General features: G+C 39.8%; 1 protein-coding gene across 6 annotated transcripts in view; it reads left to right on the top strand.

Moving 5' to 3' along the window:
• The first annotated feature begins 351 nt into the window (after positions 1–351).
• The window catches only part of CSGALNACT1 (chondroitin sulfate N-acetylgalactosaminyltransferase 1), a 44,233-nt gene continuing 26,703 nt past the window's right edge, over positions 352–17,881 (top strand). The window contains exons 1-6 of one of the 6 annotated variants that reach the window (XM_050338213.1): positions 352–362; positions 800–876; positions 1,913–1,981; positions 2,505–2,628; positions 14,616–14,771; positions 16,735–16,993. The gene's annotated coding sequence lies outside the window, so the exon portion shown is untranslated. Of the gene's footprint in view, positions 363–799; positions 877–1,282; positions 1,425–1,501; positions 1,658–1,912; positions 1,982–2,504; positions 2,629–14,615; positions 14,772–16,734; positions 16,994–17,881 lie in introns of those variants that run through there. The other 5 variants (XM_050338212.1, XM_050338211.1, XM_050338214.1 and 2 more) reach the window with 5 other exon arrangements.

Genomic DNA, 17,881 nt, shown 5'->3' with positions numbered 1-17,881 from the left:
CCTTCCCACATATTCAAGCTCATAATGTCCCCGTGGCAACTCTGAAATACATATAAATAGAAAAGAAATTCTAAATTAACCGGCTGCATATGCTTGTCCCCACTTTTAATTCCACAGTCACGTTGTAAAATGCATTCCACGGTTTGTGTTTTCCCTTTTTTATTGCTGTCTCTTACAAATCCCATTCTTCCTTGCAAGTTCTTTCTGTGCACATGTCACAGGCATTCATCGCCTTGTCACTTGGAGTGGCACTCATCTCAAAAAATGTTGCTGCCTGCAACCTCCTTTTGTGGAAGCCATCGTAGGTCCGCCTGTAGGCGTGAAGCCCAGAAGACATTTCAGGGGACCAAACACAGGTTGGAGTAGGTTGAACTGTGCTCTGAATGCCTTTGCTTAGGTTTGCATGGCTTGTAAAGGGGATGCAGGGGGATGCAGGGTGGTGTCCTCGCCTGCAGAGATCTGTGTGGTAATTTCCTCTATGAGGTGATTAATGTGGCTTTATGAATGTTTAACCAAGTTGCTCAGTGTCCTTACTCCGTTCACAGTAGCTGGTTCAGCCCCTAAAGATATCTTCAGTCGTGGAGCCATCATTCCCAGGAGGGACAGTTAACTCATCCCTCGTAGCTGCAGTCTCTGGTGGCTATCCAAGCTCTCTGCACTGAACACAAAGCTAGTCAGCAGCATGTGATTACTGATTTCCTTTAATCAGTGAGCGCTGCTTGGGCTACAGCGTCTCAATGGAATTGCATTAGAGGTTTCCTCTGTAAGTACTGTGCATTTCAAAATTGTTTTCCAACAGCATACTGAATGGTCTAAGCAGGGAAGGGAGTTTTAGCAAGCAGTCAATCATCAATAGCATCCTGCTCTTAAGCTGAGGTAAGGATCGCTTCTTTAAACGTGCCTGCATTTTCCCCAAGAGCACGCAGGTCTGATCCTGGAATGCAGGTGTGTATATGTGCTCAACTACCCTCATCATGTGCAGCCAAACCAGTTGAACGGCATGTTTATAGAAACTGTCCTTAAAGAGCGATTGCCTCTTGAAGGAGCATAGCTCATATAAGAGGAGTGGGACTGTCTCCAGCCAGCCCTGGGAGACGATGCTGAGAGCATATTGAAAAGCTGTCTTCAGCAAAAGCTTGCCAGTTTAACAACTCTGTTCACTGTTCCTATTGCACAGTGGGCTCTTTGACGCAACAGAAAGAGCTGCTTTTTTTTTTTTTTTTTTTTTTTTTTTTTTTTTTTTTTTTTTTTTTTTTGCTTCCTCTTAAATCCGCCTGGCCAATTTAAAGCTTGTGGATATTTCTTCCCCCTCGGGGAAAGCTTATGTGAGGATTTTCTTTTTTAACAGTTCATTCCGTTAAACCATTTTTTTTCTTGTTTGCTGTTAGAAAATGTTGGAGCTGAACACAAGGCTTTCATTGCAGGTCAGTGACTGAACTCTTGACCAAAGCATTTAACATTTGAGTGTCGCTTTAGCAAGCACTGTAGTTTGGGAGGAAAAAGCAAGTTAACAAGGCTGTATCGTTTGAACCCATGTGTGGCTACTACTGGAATACGAATTTTTTCAGGTCTCCAGTGACGGAGTCCTGCACAGATGAATTTACAATCTTTCTTTTGTAGACAAATATACCAAATTAATATTTTACTGAGAATTGAGGTGATGTCACAGTTATATCTATATTATTTAGCTCCTGAATGCCTCTACTCCCTCAAAATACAATAAACCTTACTGTGAATTTCAAATATTAAGTTTTTGCCTTTATATTTTGCAAGGATTGTCTTTTTGAATTTTAATTTTTTTTTTTTTTTTTTTTTACTTCTTTTCTGCACACTTTACTAGGAAGCATGTTATTCTTGAGCACATGCTGTCTGCAGGAAAGATAGTTATTTGCTATTTTTTCTTACTTCTTAGGCTGCTGTCAAGAGAACTAAGAAAGGATGTAGGCATATTGTTAATGTCTCTCTTCGAGCTGTATTTGAGGTAAGGCAATTTTCTATCCTTATCTCTGAAATTAAAATATGAAGTAAGTGCAGTATTTCTTTCCTTTATAGTTACTAGGATTATCCTGTTGCTATCTGTTTATCTTATTGCTAAAAGGTGTACATACTTGTCACAAAGCTCTTCCTTGTCTATGTGATACTTAAAATCCTATATTTTTATTTCAACAATATCTCCTACATATCTTCATCTTAAATGTTTCATTTTTGTAATTGCTTTGTTTTTTTCCTCTATCACATTAAGTATGGGAGTGAGTGTATTTCTTACCCTGTCTAGGCAATTCTTATGCAAACTTTGTAAAACTGAGTTTGACATTGTTTCCAGTGTGAATCACTTTCCTTGTGATGACTTTTATGGTAATGTTTAACTTGAGTAACATTGTTTTCAAACATATAAAATGCATTTTTGGTGTATTCTTTTTTAACAGCAGTCCAAATAAAATGGACAAATAATAATTCATATCTGACTGCTTACTTCCTTCTCCACTTACTGTTGCCTGTTACAGGAAGTATATCACTTTGGAAGATTGAATCATTATTTATGAGTATCAGTGTAGCTAAAAGGTGTCACTGCAACACTGGCCGATGCAACTGCATTGAAAATGGAATTTGTATGGGATACCACTGCTGGTGAGTTATGATTAGAGCCTGGGTAATTAGAAAATACTACTTCTTGTTCATATTTATTTTCAATCAATTTAAGAGCTTGCCATTCAAGGGAGGTTAATTTGTCTCTTACCCTTTTCTGCAGCAAGGTTACAGTTTTTATAATTCAAGATTTTTGCATGTGCTTTTTATAATTTTATCATTATTTAAATCAATCCATCTGAGTCTCTGTGGCATCTCTTACAAGGGAAGGTGTGTTTTAAGGCAGACATGATTTTTTTGTATTATAAATCCATACCCTGTCTCAGTGCAAATACAGCTTATGCCTGCGACCTGTTTTCTACTGTCAAAAAACCCCACCGTATTCCCTACTGCCGAAGTTATCTCAAGTTGAATGTACCTTAAAAAAACTTAACATTAAGCAGTATAATAAACTAAGGCAATCTTTATATAGCATGTTCTCTGAACCTTTTTCTCAAAAAATTAGATACATACCATCTCTGATCCAGCATCACTGCTAGAAGGTGTATTGGGCTGCATTCCTTCCCTTCTGATCTCTACTTTTGTGAGGCAGTCAGTCCTGCTATTCAAAAAGAATCTTATGAGAGTCACACCACGGTGTGCTGGCATTTCTATAGACGTTACTTTGCCAGAAAACCTGAATGGGACAGGAGGAAAAGTGATATGGATGCCTTGGCGTATTCTTTGGAATCTTTGGAGTTGAAGCAATATCTTGCTGGATTCCATCCTTCTTGTTTCCCAATGGTCACTGGAAGGTATATTGTTTCTCCTGATGTTTGTGCTGTCAGCTTTCTACCTAGTCAATGTAGCAAGCTCATGGCTTGCTGTATTTCTCCTTGCATGCCCTGAACAGTGTCACGTTCACTGGGTGCTTGTTCTTATCACACTAGTGATCTGGTCTGTGACTTGCCACAGCCTTAGTAACAAAAGGTTAGTTAGTCTAAATCAGTGCGCAGGCCAAGAGTTAAGAGGAAATGCACTCAGAACTTTTATTTGTAACAGTTAAAACTGGCAACACACTTAGCAACGCTTTTGCGAGGTACAGACAAAAAACATAAGGCAGAAATGCTTAATCTATTTATACCTAGCTTATGTTAGAAAAGTTTTTACCCCATCCCACCGAAATGATCCTCTTCTGAAAAGATTTCCTTGTTTGCATGTAGTATACCTTTCAGGTCACATCTATTAGAAAAAGTCTGTTCACGAGCCTCCTCTAATGAAAGAAAGCTTAGTCACACCATGTCTTTGGGAGCATACCTCAGGCCACTTTCTGATTCTTGAGGAAACTCTCAGTTTTCACTCAGTTGCATCTACGAAAGTTTTCAGACAAGGCAGTGTTAGTCTTTCATCCCCAAACCTTTTCATTTGTGTCTATCCAGATAAGATGCCATCATTGTTCTTAATTATTTCATTATTAGAGACTGACAGATACATTTACAAGTGTATGTGTAACCTTCTTATGCTTGACTGGTTAGTCAAAAAGAGAGTAAATCTCTTTACCTCCCTTTGGACTTACTTTTTTGGAGGAAGGCTTAGTTTTCAGAAAAAATGTCTTCATGGTGAGCTGTATTCTCTACCAATGACTATACTGACATATATACACACACAATCTTATGCAGAGCTCTGACTGGCTTTCTCCTGACACTGAGGCAGTAAGTTAGTTGTCAGAAGAAAGCAGTGTCTTACTGTTTAAGGATGAGCCGGCCCCCTGAAGTCAGTGACAAGACTTGGGAGGCACAAACTGAACAGGGTTAGAGAGACCAAGGGTTAGAGAGAAATGGATCTCTAGCACATTCGGGAAATTGCTTTTTCTTTAACTTTTCAAGGTGCAAATATTTCACCCAGATTATCTCCCCATGTTCAGTTTAGATTGCATGACTGCAGCACCTGTGAGGGCTTCTCAGCACTGTTATAGTATTACTAATAAGGAGTCATGTCTGAAGTCATGTCTTTGTCTGAAGAGAGGACTTTGGCAGAATGCCATGCTTTTGGAGGGACTGAGTGAACTCCAGAGGTTTTGCTTATCTGTATGATTGAGTGGGATCCTTTCATTGTGATTTAATTGCACTCAGGCTTGAGAATAAAGATTTGGATAAAAACACCACACTGAGTGTCTCCCACCACCTCCATGGAGCTTGACTAGCCTCAATGAGAGTTGTCAGCATCTGCTTTGGGAAATGCCATGAAGCTTTTAATCAAGCTGAAAGAATTTTATTCCTGGTGTCCTACCTCAGCTGCAGCAAAACATTGAAAGTTAAGGCCTTAATTGCAGGTTTCCATGTGTTTCTGTTCATTAAGTACTCATTTAGTAGTCTAACCACCTTCGGAGTGAAGACTTTCTTCCTAATACCTAATCTAAATCTACCCTCTCTCAGTTTAAAGCCATGCCCATTCCCTCTCGACCAATTCATACATGCCCTTATACAAAGCCATTCTCCAGCATTCTTGTAGGCCCCCTTCAGGCACTGGAAAGCTGCTATAAGTTCTCCTAGGAGCCTTCTCTTGTGCAGGCTGAACAATGCCAACTATCTTGGCCTGTCTTCATAGGAGAAGTGCTCCAGCCCTCTGATCATCTTCACGGCCCTCCTCTGGACACACTCTAACAGGTCTGTGTGCTTCTTATATTGGGGGACCCAGAGCTGGATGCAGTACTCTGCGTTTGCAGAGCTCTGCAGGACTCAGCAGTACTGCTGAGCCTAGTATTCAGTCTGCCCTAAACTCTTTGAAGTTGCAGTTCTGCTGTCCCATTGAAGCTGTACAGCTTTTCTGCTCATTTGATTGGTGGCCTGCTCCCAGCTCAAGAGAAGGTGCTTGCAGAGGTGGTATGAGTGTAGTAGGGACAAATAGATTGCATAAAGTAATGCAAGTATTCAAGTACATTCATTTTGGTTAGTGATGTCTGTGAGCTAGATTTGGGGATAAACAATTGGAAAAATTTGGCAAGAAGTTTTTGTCTTCGATAGCAAATAGAAGAAGTGGTAGCTTTCATTCCAAGTCTGTGGCTGTGACAAAGTGAGTTCCCCTTCCGATATGTGAATCGCCCTTGTCTTCATGTTGCCTGGCCTTGATAACAGAGAAATGTAAGTAAATCACTTGCACGTGGGCATCATCCTTCTATTTGGAAAGAAAAGAATAACAGAACAGTGATAGAAACTCTACTGAAGTGAAATTCCTGGGAATTTTTTTTCCTTTTTACTCTCTGTTGTGTGTCTAAAAGTGGTCCTGCAATTTACTGGCAAGCAGACATGGAATAATATGCACTCCAGCAGCCTTGGAACACTGTGCAGATACCCTGGGAGTTGTTTCTATGGGAGATGGTTGAGGCAACAAGAGGTTACTGGCTTGCTATTTCTGAAAATACCTCTTTTTTTAATAGCTAAAGCTATAAATAGTTGACAGTTCTTAAACTGAATAATTCTCTCTTCCTTTCCAGGATGAGAAACTGGATCAAGATTTTCAAATCCAAAAGCCTGCAGCCAGATATCTCTATTAATCATCTACTTTTAATGTTGCTCAGATTTTGAGGCAGTTCTTTTATTGTTCCAGTTTTGTATAGAGTGAAAAGACTCACACAGAGTTCGCCAGTGGGCCAGCGGCAGAACGAGAACCGGGACTTCAGTCTCCTGCATTTCCTTGCAGAGCTATGACTACTAGATTATATTTCATTGTATAACCATATTTAGAAATTAGAATCACTTAGTTTTCAAAAGAGTTGAGCCATCTGTAAGTCCACCTGGTTTGGACATCGTTTATTAAGTGACCGTTGCTTTTGAAGGTTGGTTTGATAAAGAATTGTAGACCAAAATATTCAAACCACAGGATTGAATATCCAAAGGGCTCCCAGGCTCATACACTAAAGCAGATGGCTTCAGAGAGTTTCACATGTTGCTCAGACCAGTACTGATGGTCACTGGTTTGTGTTGCACTGACATCTTTTGCTGGGATGTGAATGGTGAAAGGTAAGGAGATGTTATGTCACCTGTGCTGCCATTTCTTCTGCCAGGGTGATACTTCAACTACAGCTGGGAGGGCTTACAAGGCAGAACATTTCAGTCTTAAAAGTGGGATTTTAGCCCTTATTTAATTTCAGCTTTTTTTTTTTTCAACATTTTCCCTTATGAATTTACTTCAGAGAAGTATAACTATGAAAGTGCTGGTCATGGTGCTCATAACAGAATTAGATAGAACTGCTTGTGCCAGGAATCAATGGTAATCACTCAGCAAACAAAGCAGCTTCCAGGTATGAAGGGTGCATTGTGTGCATTTTTATTTTTTAGCTTTTGTAACCAGTCACCCAACCTCTGATAGGACTGTCAGATTTCAGCTTGTATGTGCATTAAACTAGAGTATGTCTACATTTGGGTTCTTTGCATTCATGTATCCTACAACTGATCTTTTCATTAACATTTAGGATGACCACATAGATACTGACTTCCTTCACAGAGGGAAACTTTAAAAGTTCTATTGATTTCAAAAGGAGGAACTTTTTATCAAATAGTCTTTCCTGTATGTACTTTTAATGTGGAGCCACTATTTTAGAAAATCATTCCTCTTTAGTTTGAATAGTCTGAAAATAGAGGTAACAGCTTAGAAACACCCTTTTAGAGGAAACTTAGTATTATTTTACTTGTGAGAAGGTGAAGTCTCTTGATTTCAGGGAAGAGATTTTAAATCAACTTTGGGGAAGCTTGTAAAAAGCTATTAACAAAATATGCAGAGGAGTGTATTGTGAATCAGGCTACCTGCCTGCACTGGTTTTTTTTCTCATCAGACTGCTGTTAAGTAGAAAATGGGAATATGGAACACATCAGAATATTACCTCAAATCCTAGCAAATTGAAACAGAGATGTTTTAGATTAATGAACTTACTATATAAGTCGTGGTTACTAGCTTAGAAACTGATGCAGAGATTTGTTTGAGCTACAGGAATAGAAAATGGTCTAAAGAACATGTCACTTACCTTCCAATTTGCAGGACAATGTAAGGTGATCCTATGAGTAGTGAAGTTTTCAGATATTTAATTGAACCACATATATAAATTTATTAATGAATCAATAAGCTATTCCAAAAATATCCCAGCTTTCTCTGAAAATTGTTCAGGAAATGAAAAGCACTTATGTAATGTTAAAGGAATGAAAGGAAAATTTTTTAATATTAGAGAAGCAAAAATAAAGCTTCGCTCTAAAATCCTGAGGAACTAACTACACTAAAAACCTAGATCATTGCAAATGTAAAATACATGCTAAACTGTGTTTTGACTGCATATCTCAGAACCTCTTAAAAGTATTATAATGAATTGGTGGTCCTAGTTTTTAGATACGGGCATAAAGAGATTAGAAGTCCACATGGATGTATGTTTACATTTGTCCAATGTTTAGACTTCCTTTTTCAACCTGCCTTTTGCTGTGACAGCCAGGTAGAAGAAGCTTAAGGAGGTTGCTGTAACATGCTTTGCTTGTCAGCAGTTCCAGGGAGTGGTATATGTGACAGGAGGGACAGAGCTATGTGGGATTCCTGAACATGCCTTGTACTCCAGCTGCAGGGAGTATGTGGGAAGCAGACCATTTCTATTTCACCAAAGCACCTCTTACTCTGGGGTGCTAATTATTAGTGGTTAGTACAGGTGGGCAAGTGAGCCGTGTCCAAGGAAAATGTAAGCTTTTTTTAGAGATTTTATGGAGGTAAGTTACAGAAATTTTTCCAGTAAGTTCAGGGCTGTAATTTTCTTACCTTCTCTGCAGTTCTTCTGCTTGGGTTGGTGAAAATGGGCTCATCTGGTGGTAAAGCTTCTTGTTCTTTTTCTAAGGTATTTGTCCATTTCTTATATTCTGATTAGAATCTTTCTGGCTATGAACTACTAAAAAGGTCATAGCTTCAGAGTCCAAGTCAAAGAAGCTTGTCTGGCAACTGCTTAGTAATCTTGTAAACATATTAAACCTCAATATCAAAGAGACACAAAGGTGTAGATTAGAGTTATGAATTAGGATTTTTAAATATTCTCAGTTTCACCTCTTTCCTAGGATGACAGGCTGTAATGTACATTTGAAAAGGCTTTGAACTCTGTTGGAACCCTCTGGTATTTTACTGAAGTAATCTGTTTTCTAGCCCCTCTGGCATTTTCCTAAACTAATCTTTATTTGTTTTCTACCCTCTATTCCCAATACCAAGGATTTTTCACTTGTTTAATATCAGACTATGATTTCACTTTCAGGCAACTCCAGCATGCTGTTTATGTGGGTCACATATTCCTCCTCCTCCTCCTCTATATTGGTCTAGGATTTCCAGTTATTTCCATATTCTTTGAGCTCAGTCACTACACAGCCAATTGAATCAGGCAGGCTGCTCAATGTCTTTTTCACTCCCGGAGTAATTTAATCAGGGAGTGACTGAATTATTTTTTCAGAGAGACAAACTGTGCATGCCAGGTGATCTGCAGTGGAGAACAGCATCATTATCATCAGGCTTAGATGTCTTATGCCATTTTGTGCTTCTGCAACTTGTAGTGCAGATAACGGTACTGTCTTGATGTACTTTTTAATATGCATGATTCAAATGTAATCAGTTAGAGGAGGTAGGAAAGAGTATGGATGAGTCATGGGACTGTGTTTATGTTGTATGAGATTGAGTTTAGAAACTGTTGGGTCCTCTGAGGTCCTTAATCACTGCCATGTTTGTTTTACAGCAGTGCTGGTACTCACAGAGCAGATTAAGTCTATTTCTATAGTGTTCCTTTGCAGTTCCATCCTAGAGTTAAAAAATCATTAATGGGAGTATGATATTGGTACATTACCACATAAATATTTCAACTTTTGTAAAACATCAAAGGAGAGAATTGACTGTGAGGGGAAAGTCATCAGGGAGCCCAGACATCCATTATAATCTTCATCTGGGCTGATTCATGTGCTCAGACAACCAGGGAGAATAGGTGAGCCTTTACTTTTACAGGCAACCTTAGATCCATGAGAATTTCCTTCCACTGGGGAGAGCTATCTGGATGTCCCTTGCTCTCAAAAGGAGTCCAAGGGAAGGATAAGCTCTTTTCCAGAGTTACCAAGGAAAGAGGAAAAAGAGAAAAGGTGTGGGTGAGGCAGGTCACAGAGACCTGGTGTGATAAATACATAGCTGTGCTGTGCCAATTTCTTGTCACTGACAACTGTTTAGGTGAACATCAGCTTGAGTTGACAGCTACATTTTTCTTTGGAGTCCCTGGGTCAGATTACAAGCTTGTGGGCATGATTTCATGCTTGTAGAGTGGCACTCAGTGAGGTGAGCATTGCCTATTGTGAGTGCCACTGCAAAACTCTTCTGAGGTCCCCTTCCAACCTGGTATTGTGTGATTGCTCAGCAAGACTTTCCTGCTGCTTTTTTAGAAGTTTTGCTTTCACTTTTATTTTGTCTTTCAAAAACAAACAAACAAACAAACAAATCTGATTCAAATACTTAGAGTCGAAACTGTGTCCATGGTTCCTCTCATCTGAGTGTGCACCACCATTAAGGTGATTTGTAATAAGATCAGCTGACTCATGAAGAAATCTGTCTAGCTGATACTTTAATCTTTACAGTGGTACGTTAAAAGCTTTTGTGTTGGTCTACACCTCTTTAGTTTCTTGTTCCTCACTGGAACTGTCATGGGCATCTCTAGTCTTAGCACTTTTTTCCCTTCGTGTTTGAAGTAAATAGGTTTTTTCCAATTAATATCTATGATAATGTACCCAGTGGGGAGGGAAAAAAGCCCCACTTTCTAGAAGATTCGAGATTCTGGTATTTCACACTGAGATTTTTTTGAGAAGTAGTATTCAGCATATTAATAATGATGCTAACTCTTACACTGCTAGGGTTGAATCTGGATTTTCGAGTTCCAGATGTCTTTAAGTTCATTGTCTAGTTAAGTTTCCTTGAGTGGGTTTCTATGAGAGTCAGCGAAGAGAAGAAGCCACAGTGAGTGATTTCATTTTGAGTGTATATCCACTTGTGTTTTCTTTCACCATCTTATCTAAATGGATCATACAGTCTTTGCATAATATATGCATAATATTGTCTTTGCTACAGTCGGAAATATCAAGAAGCAGACATGAAAATGACTTGCACAGGATCATATTACCTTCAGGAAGGAGACTTTGCTTGCATGTGCTACCGTTCAGTCCTATAACATAATGATGTGTGTGTCTGTCATCTAGGAGTCAATCAGGACTATCTTCCTGACCAGTTTACAGACCCTTTTGTCCTGCGAAAGACACTGAAACCTGCCCATGGTGACCCAGAAAGTACAGTAGTGTTTTTGAAAGGTTCTGATGTGCTGCATGCTAGTCACCTCAATGCACTGAGAGAGCACTTGCTCTTCCTTAGTGACCTTTTTTTATTTTTTACTTTCATGGGCTTTTTTTTCAAGAGTGGGTGTATGTGTGAGGGGCTGTAGTGTAATCGTTGTCTGCCGAATGACACAACTTCTGAGTCATTGCTCCTAAGTTTATGGTATAAACTTTCTACTAAACTTTTGGTCTTTCTCATTGAACTGATGTGCGTAATCAGTAGTAGCTCAAGCCTAGCATTTCACAGTTTTTTAGGACTGAAGCAACAAAACATCGAAGCGTGCTTTTGATATGGAGTGAGAAAAGCAGGCAAGAACTATTCACAACCCTTCACTGATACTTTTTATATTACACGGTGCAGTTTCCTTTGATCTACACCCATTTTCTGGCTAAATCTTTATTTGTTTTGCTCAGCATACTGTGCCCTTTCCTTAATTTTGATCTGCCTTTTTTTATTGTGTTACATCTAGCTGCTGATTTGGATTAAAATGAACCCTTCACTTAGGTTCCTCAGGATTGTGTTTCAAGGTAGAGGAGAATACTTTCCAAATTGCATTGTTGTTTCTCAGATCAGAAAGCAGCTAGGACATCAAAACTTATCAGTAGAGGAGGTTTTGTGCAATTCCCAGATGGAAAAACAGCTGATGTCTCTTGTGTTGTGATACGTATGTCAAAATCAAGGCCTGAATCTGTATTTGATTCCACATAGTCTGCAGTTAGAATTGAATTTTTGTCAGTCTCCCAAGCTAAAGGGGACATGAAACAGCTTTTGCTTTCTTGAGTTCCCAAAATAGCTGTCTTAAAATTAATCCAGATGAGGCTCAGGTGATACAGGAGGTAACACAGAAGTGAAAAGCTTCTGTCTTGCCTGGTGTATAACTCATCTAAGCCTAGGATTCCCAACTGGGCTGCAATATCACCACTGTGATATACTGCCACTATTGTCAATACTGCACTTTGTGTTTTCATCTATTGAATAATCCTATTTAATACTCAGAAATGTCAGTTTACACTGAAATCCAATTTTCTGGTAGGTCCTAGTGATTGAAGTTTGACTCCTGCTGAGGCAGGACAGAACAGTTGTATGCTGGTATGTTTCTGCCTCTTCTTGTTGCTTGAAACTTTGTGTCCTCATAACTGTCTCCAGGACACAGTCTCTCATGGTGAACATGTGCACTGGTCCAGGTTTTTACCAAGTGGATAGCCTCCCTCTTAGATTGGCCTAAATCATGATGTACTTACCACAATAATTTTCATCATTACTGAGGAATTTCACCATGTGCAGTCCCGACAGCCTTTGCTTCGTGTCTCTCTCCAGGGTTCATTTGATATCTCCTATTTTTCCCCTCTGTCTTGATGTTTGATTAAGAGTTTACATAACTGTACTGTGATGCTAATTGCATTATCTCTGAGTAATCCAAGATGAGCTGACTGACATTTCATTTTCAGTGGAATAGTAGCTGGGGAAGAGGTCTGCTTTGTCTTCACAAATCTTATATTCAGATCAAACATATATTGTCGTATGTTACCATTGTAGTTTGTGGAAGGATAAGCTAGAAAGTTCCTGAAAGATGGAAAATAATACTCTATTCCTATAAAGTGGTGTTGGGGTGCTTGGCAAAGCAGTGCAGGTATGTGGCAGAGAACTTGGACTTGCACACTATGGAAGGAAACATAATGAGGCTGACAGAAATCCAAGAGGATGACTTATAAGGAACTGGGAAGTTCCTTTCCAGCTCCTGGAGAGAAATCTGGGTTAAAGCTTTTCAGGAATGTTAACTGTTCCTGATGTCCCAGGAGCTCAGTTAGGAGTCCAGAGTGCTGAGCTGAGGTGTGTTTTGTTAGAGAGCAAGTGCAAATCCATGCCAGAAATTTCCTCAAAAAACGATTCTTCCATATGGCTTGTGGGAGATATCTAGGCTATGTTTTGACCTTATATTTCAGGCTCTGTTGCTGCTCACCATGGAAATAAGTGGGGAAGTGCTGCTGGTAAATAAACACTGATACCTTTGAGTCAACTGCATCACTGGACAGGTGGCTAAGAGTGTCTGAAGTGCAGAGCTGCAGCTCTGGGAAGGGAGCCAGGCAGTCAAAAGTGTTTGGGGAGACAGAAAGCCGGATAGCAACACCTGCATAAGGTCAGAGAGAAGGGCTAAGCTTTATAAGATGAAGATATGCGGGGATGTGTCTCTTCTGACACTTGTTGTGGGGTTTTTTTTTCCTCCCCTGGCTTATTAAGTTCCAATGAACAAATAAAATACGTTCTCTTTCAGATGTAGTTCAGCTGAGTCACTCCATTTCATAACAGTCAGAAGTGCCCAGAAAGTTTGTTATAGCTGGATTCAGGCCCATTGGGACTTGCTCAGATAAATATACTCAGTGGAAAGGGGAGTGTTTAGAGCTTCCTAACCCAGCCTGCCTTTGTGAAGAACAAAAGCTGAGAGTCCCTTGCTGGTAGAGGCTGCACAGGGAAATAACAGAGTAACCTGAGTAAGGCTCCCCATCCACTCATCACTCCTTCATGAGAAGATGTTCTCTGCAGATATGTACATCTTTAACATGTGGAGAGTTTTGTTGTTTGTGGTTTTTTCCCAAACACATTTCAGAATCCAAGCCAGCTGCTACAGCTGCTTCCCTTCAGCAAAACCACTTCAAACCATATTGAGGTTTTGTGGTTCTTCGTAGCTGTGAACATACTCACAGCCAATTTCCTCACATTGCAAGGTAATTTTAGCAACAGCTGATTCCAAGTGGTTCCACAAATATCCTCATTTTTTTGTCTCCCATTTGTTTACTCCTCAGTTCTTCCTTCCAAACACATTGTTCCATCCTGTTAGCATAGCAAAGTGAGTTTTGTGTGCCCCAGCTAGGGTATATCAGTGCTAATGGAGGAGAGTGGAGGAATGCTTGAGGACAGCACAATCTAGAATTTAACCCAGTCCTTTCTGTTTCCTAGAATGAAGGTTTCAGGTTAGAGCATGTGTTTTCAGAAGCCTATTGCTTCTTTGCATGCCTGTGGTCTGAGCACTGAACATCAGCAGTCAGAGCCTGCAAACAGCCTCATGCATTAGGAAATCTAGGCTGTGCTTCTTGTTTACTTTGAATGTAAATGTCATCTTGGCAAGTGATCTCCCCTCTTGCATACACAAAGTTTGTAATTTGATTGCTGAGCTTAAATGGCATAGGCTGGGTAATGAATTTTAAAGTTTGTGTTTCTGTTCTTTAGTGACCCTTGTGCACGTGGTGTGAAAGCACAAACCAAGCTGGTGTTTTTTGAAACTCCTTTCAGGTGTTCAATTACAGTGTCAAGCTAATCAGAGTGATTTGACATTTTGATATTGAATAGATGAACTAAGGAGAAAAAAATTATTATTATTCTATTTTTTAATGAAGACAGAACATGGACTAGTCTAAATAATGGCTCCTGGCTATGGCATCTTGTCAGAGGGTTTACTTTCATTGTTCAGTAATAGCAGTTACTACTACTGTGCTGATGTTTTGGACCAACACAATACTTTACAGATAATGAGTGCCAGAAAAATAGATTGATATTTGGCAGTGAATACTGTTCTATGCCTTGAAAGGAAACTCAATTTTATTTATTCATTTATTTATTAATGAAACTAAAACTTCCACAATAAATCATTATGACATTGGTAATAATTTAATTTTTCCATTTAGGTCGTATATAGACACTCTTTGCATTTTTTTCGTCCAAGTGATTTGGGAAATAAGAAAAGCCCAAAGTGTCCTGATGCCTGATAGAGATGGCATTCCACAATAAATGGGAAAAGTTATAGAGAAAGCACATGTTTACAGGGGGGAAACTAGCCAAAGGTAAGTAAATGTATCCAGCTGTAAGGCTGTGAGAATAATTTTCATGTTGTGTCTGATGTGGCTTTGAAATCTACCTCAGAGGCATAAAATCAGAGGTGTGAAAAGGGTTGCTTTCCATCACCACAACTTGTGTCTTGTTTTTAGTAGGAAATTACAATTTGTAAATTCTTTCTCACTTGATTTATCAGTCATTGCTGAAGTAATCTGTGTGATTTCCTCATGTTATCGGACAAGAATTAATAAACTGTAACATCAGTGTTCTTGATGTTATATTTCTTTGACTACAGTGTATTTTATCTACAGCACAGGTGTGTCTTTGTGGGTTTTGGTTACAGTAGGACTAGTACTACTTGTTACAAGTGTTCCTCCTTTAGTGTGGTGCCATCATTACCTTAGTTCCTTGGGGAGCATCCCTTTTTCAAAGGAAAATAAATTCAATCACAACCCCACTCGTATCCTTTTCGTGGGATTACTTTTTTTTTTTTTTTTTGTTACACGTTTCCACATCCCTCTTCAGTGAAATGCAAAGTCAAGCTCTGTTTTACATAGTACACTTTTAGCAAGCCCTTTGTCTCAGGTAGTCTGACTATGAAGTGTTTTAGTTTTGTGAGAAGCCTTTTCTAGTTACCTCATTGCTACACTGGTGAAAAAAGTTGTGTGTCCTTTAGAGAGCTTTCTCAGTGTTCCCAGTGATGGATGCAGTGTTTTCCAGCTGAGACTGGTCAGGTGTTTTATAACACCAGGAAATGGGCATGATGGGGTCTTCAAAACCACACATTTTGGTGTAGAAAGTTTTCAAACTTTACAAGCTGGGCTGTCTTCTGTGGGTGTGGTAGAAGCAATTTACGGTAATTTTGTGATTTTTTTTTGTCAGTTTTGTCGACTGAAATGGATCAAGCCTGAGAACCAATATAGCCTGCATTTTGCAGTGTTGTGCTGAAGTGTGGATTTGGGCTGAGGGATGGCTGTGTTTTGCCAGTGCTTTGGAGCGTGAGCAGTTGAACTTTACTTCTTTGCAGGCCATAAAGTGTACTACTAACAAATGCTCTATTGGATGAGCCTCTAGTGCAGTGTGTACTCAGGAAAAAACTCTTAGATTGAATTACTTTGAATTTATCAGTAATGACTGATAAATCTTATCACTCATTACAATTAGTTGTCTTTACTTTTGCCCTTTTTGGCTGGGTACTAGGCACCCATATCTAGAGGGACCCCCATACACAGTTCAGCATCTGAGGAAGGTACATTTCAACTGCTCCTCTTGTCTCCCTTCAGACTGTGAATCCTTTTCTTCCTGTGTTGATGGATATAGAAGGGCCCATTCTGTCACTTCAGCCTAGGGGTTATGTCTGTAGCTGTCCTTCTTAGAACACAGTTTCTAGCTTATAAAGGAGAAAGTGCTTGGAGGGAGTGAATTTCACAGGGCATCTCCTCTGAAAGTCAAGAAGAAGTGAGCAGAGCCTCCACCCAGAAAACAGTGCACACATCAAAACAGTGATCCTGAGGTCATGTGCTTCTTAAAAGAAGCAAATGAAAACGATGCTCTGAGATCACAGCCAAGGCATTTGCCTCATATTTGCTCCTCAAATTCCTTCTAGATGCCCCTGTGTGACAGATTGGTGTGAAATTCCAGATCTGCAGCTACACAGCTGAGGAACCTCACTGTGTAGCTGCAATATGTGCACAGTATTTAGTTTTAGGCTCCTACTTTTGAAGGCTGGATGAAATTCCAGAGTTCTAATTTCAAGGTATTTATGATTTTCTTACCCTTCCTCCTCTGGGCTGAAGTCATAGTTTGTACCACATTTAAAGTTTCCAGGCTTATTGCCAGCACTAATGTGTCGTTTCAGTAGAGCAGCCAAGCTGGTTCTGCCAGAACCTCTGAAATGGCCTGTGCATCTGTTAGGGAGAAGGAAGAAGCTATGGGCTGCATCTGGTATTTGATGCCTTTTCGTCACAACAGATTCACTGAGGCCCCAGCTGGACGTGGCTTCCACAGAGCAAAGTGTTGAACAGCAAGGAACAACACTGTTCTGGAGAGGCTTACTGGGTGGAGATACAAAATGTGTAGAAAGAACACCAAAAGAGTGTTGAAGGAGTGCTAGGAATCTGCGTAGCTTTCCTCTGGAGTAGACCCCACTGCCTGGGAGCCTGGACATTCTGAAGGGAATGCAGCAAGACCCCATGTAGAGCAGTTGGCTCTGACATCACTGATAATGACGGTAATATTTGCTACTTGAAGCTGGGGTGAAATGGCTTTATTTCTTTAACCATCTGTTTGCAATAGATTCTCACCATCTTTTTCTTTTATCCACATATTACTTTTATATCCACATGCCACATTTTGCTGTTCTAACAACTTCTCAAAAGATTGCTATTTTTAGACTTGTAATAAAGGATGTATGCATGACTCCTCAGCTGGCAAGCAGCTTGTTAACTCAGATTGGTGCTTGGTTCTTGCCTTTTCTTTTTATATTTTGAGGCAACTGTACATTTCTGAGGTAGAATATCTGAGATAAAGCAGAAGTGCATGTATAAAACCAAAGGGGAGGTCAGGAACATCCAGTTTTCATTATATTTTTTCCATTTTCTGCTGAGTGCATCTTGGGTGTGTTGGACTTGCTGGAGATATGCTGAACTATTGCACTGCATAGGTTGCCTGATATCCAGTAATCCTGTGAAAGTGACTGAAGTCAGTAATAAAATGTATGAACAGTAGGACACTGTATTAGTCTTACAGGGAACAAGTCAGTGTGTCAAAATTGTCAGGAGGGTTCTCACTTCCTGGCACGTTACGCCTGTTGAGTTGTGGTTTTCTGCAGTAATGAAGACACTGTAATTATGTAAACTAAGTTAGTTGGCATAGTGTGATGAGAGCTCTTCAGTAAATAATCACACGGCACAGGAGGTCTGGGGCATAGATAATTTGCTCCAGCCACCCATCGGCATCTGAAAGACTGGTTAAGTTAGACAGGTAGATTCCCAGCAGGAATCTTGTTCTTGCTGTGGGTACATGAAGTCCAGGAGCCTGACCTTAGGTAATGTGAGTAGATCTTCCAGCATGCATATCACTTAAAGTAAACAAGGGAGACTTCTGCCTATGATTGTCT

Source organism: Myiozetetes cayanensis, unplaced genomic scaffold (genome assembly GCF_022539395.1).
Source record: "Myiozetetes cayanensis isolate MyiCay16 unplaced genomic scaffold, myiCay2020 scf7, whole genome shotgun sequence".
Classification (NCBI taxonomy): domain Eukaryota; kingdom Metazoa; phylum Chordata; class Aves; order Passeriformes; family Tyrannidae; genus Myiozetetes; species Myiozetetes cayanensis.
This window is presented reverse-complemented; position numbering and strand designations above follow the sequence as displayed.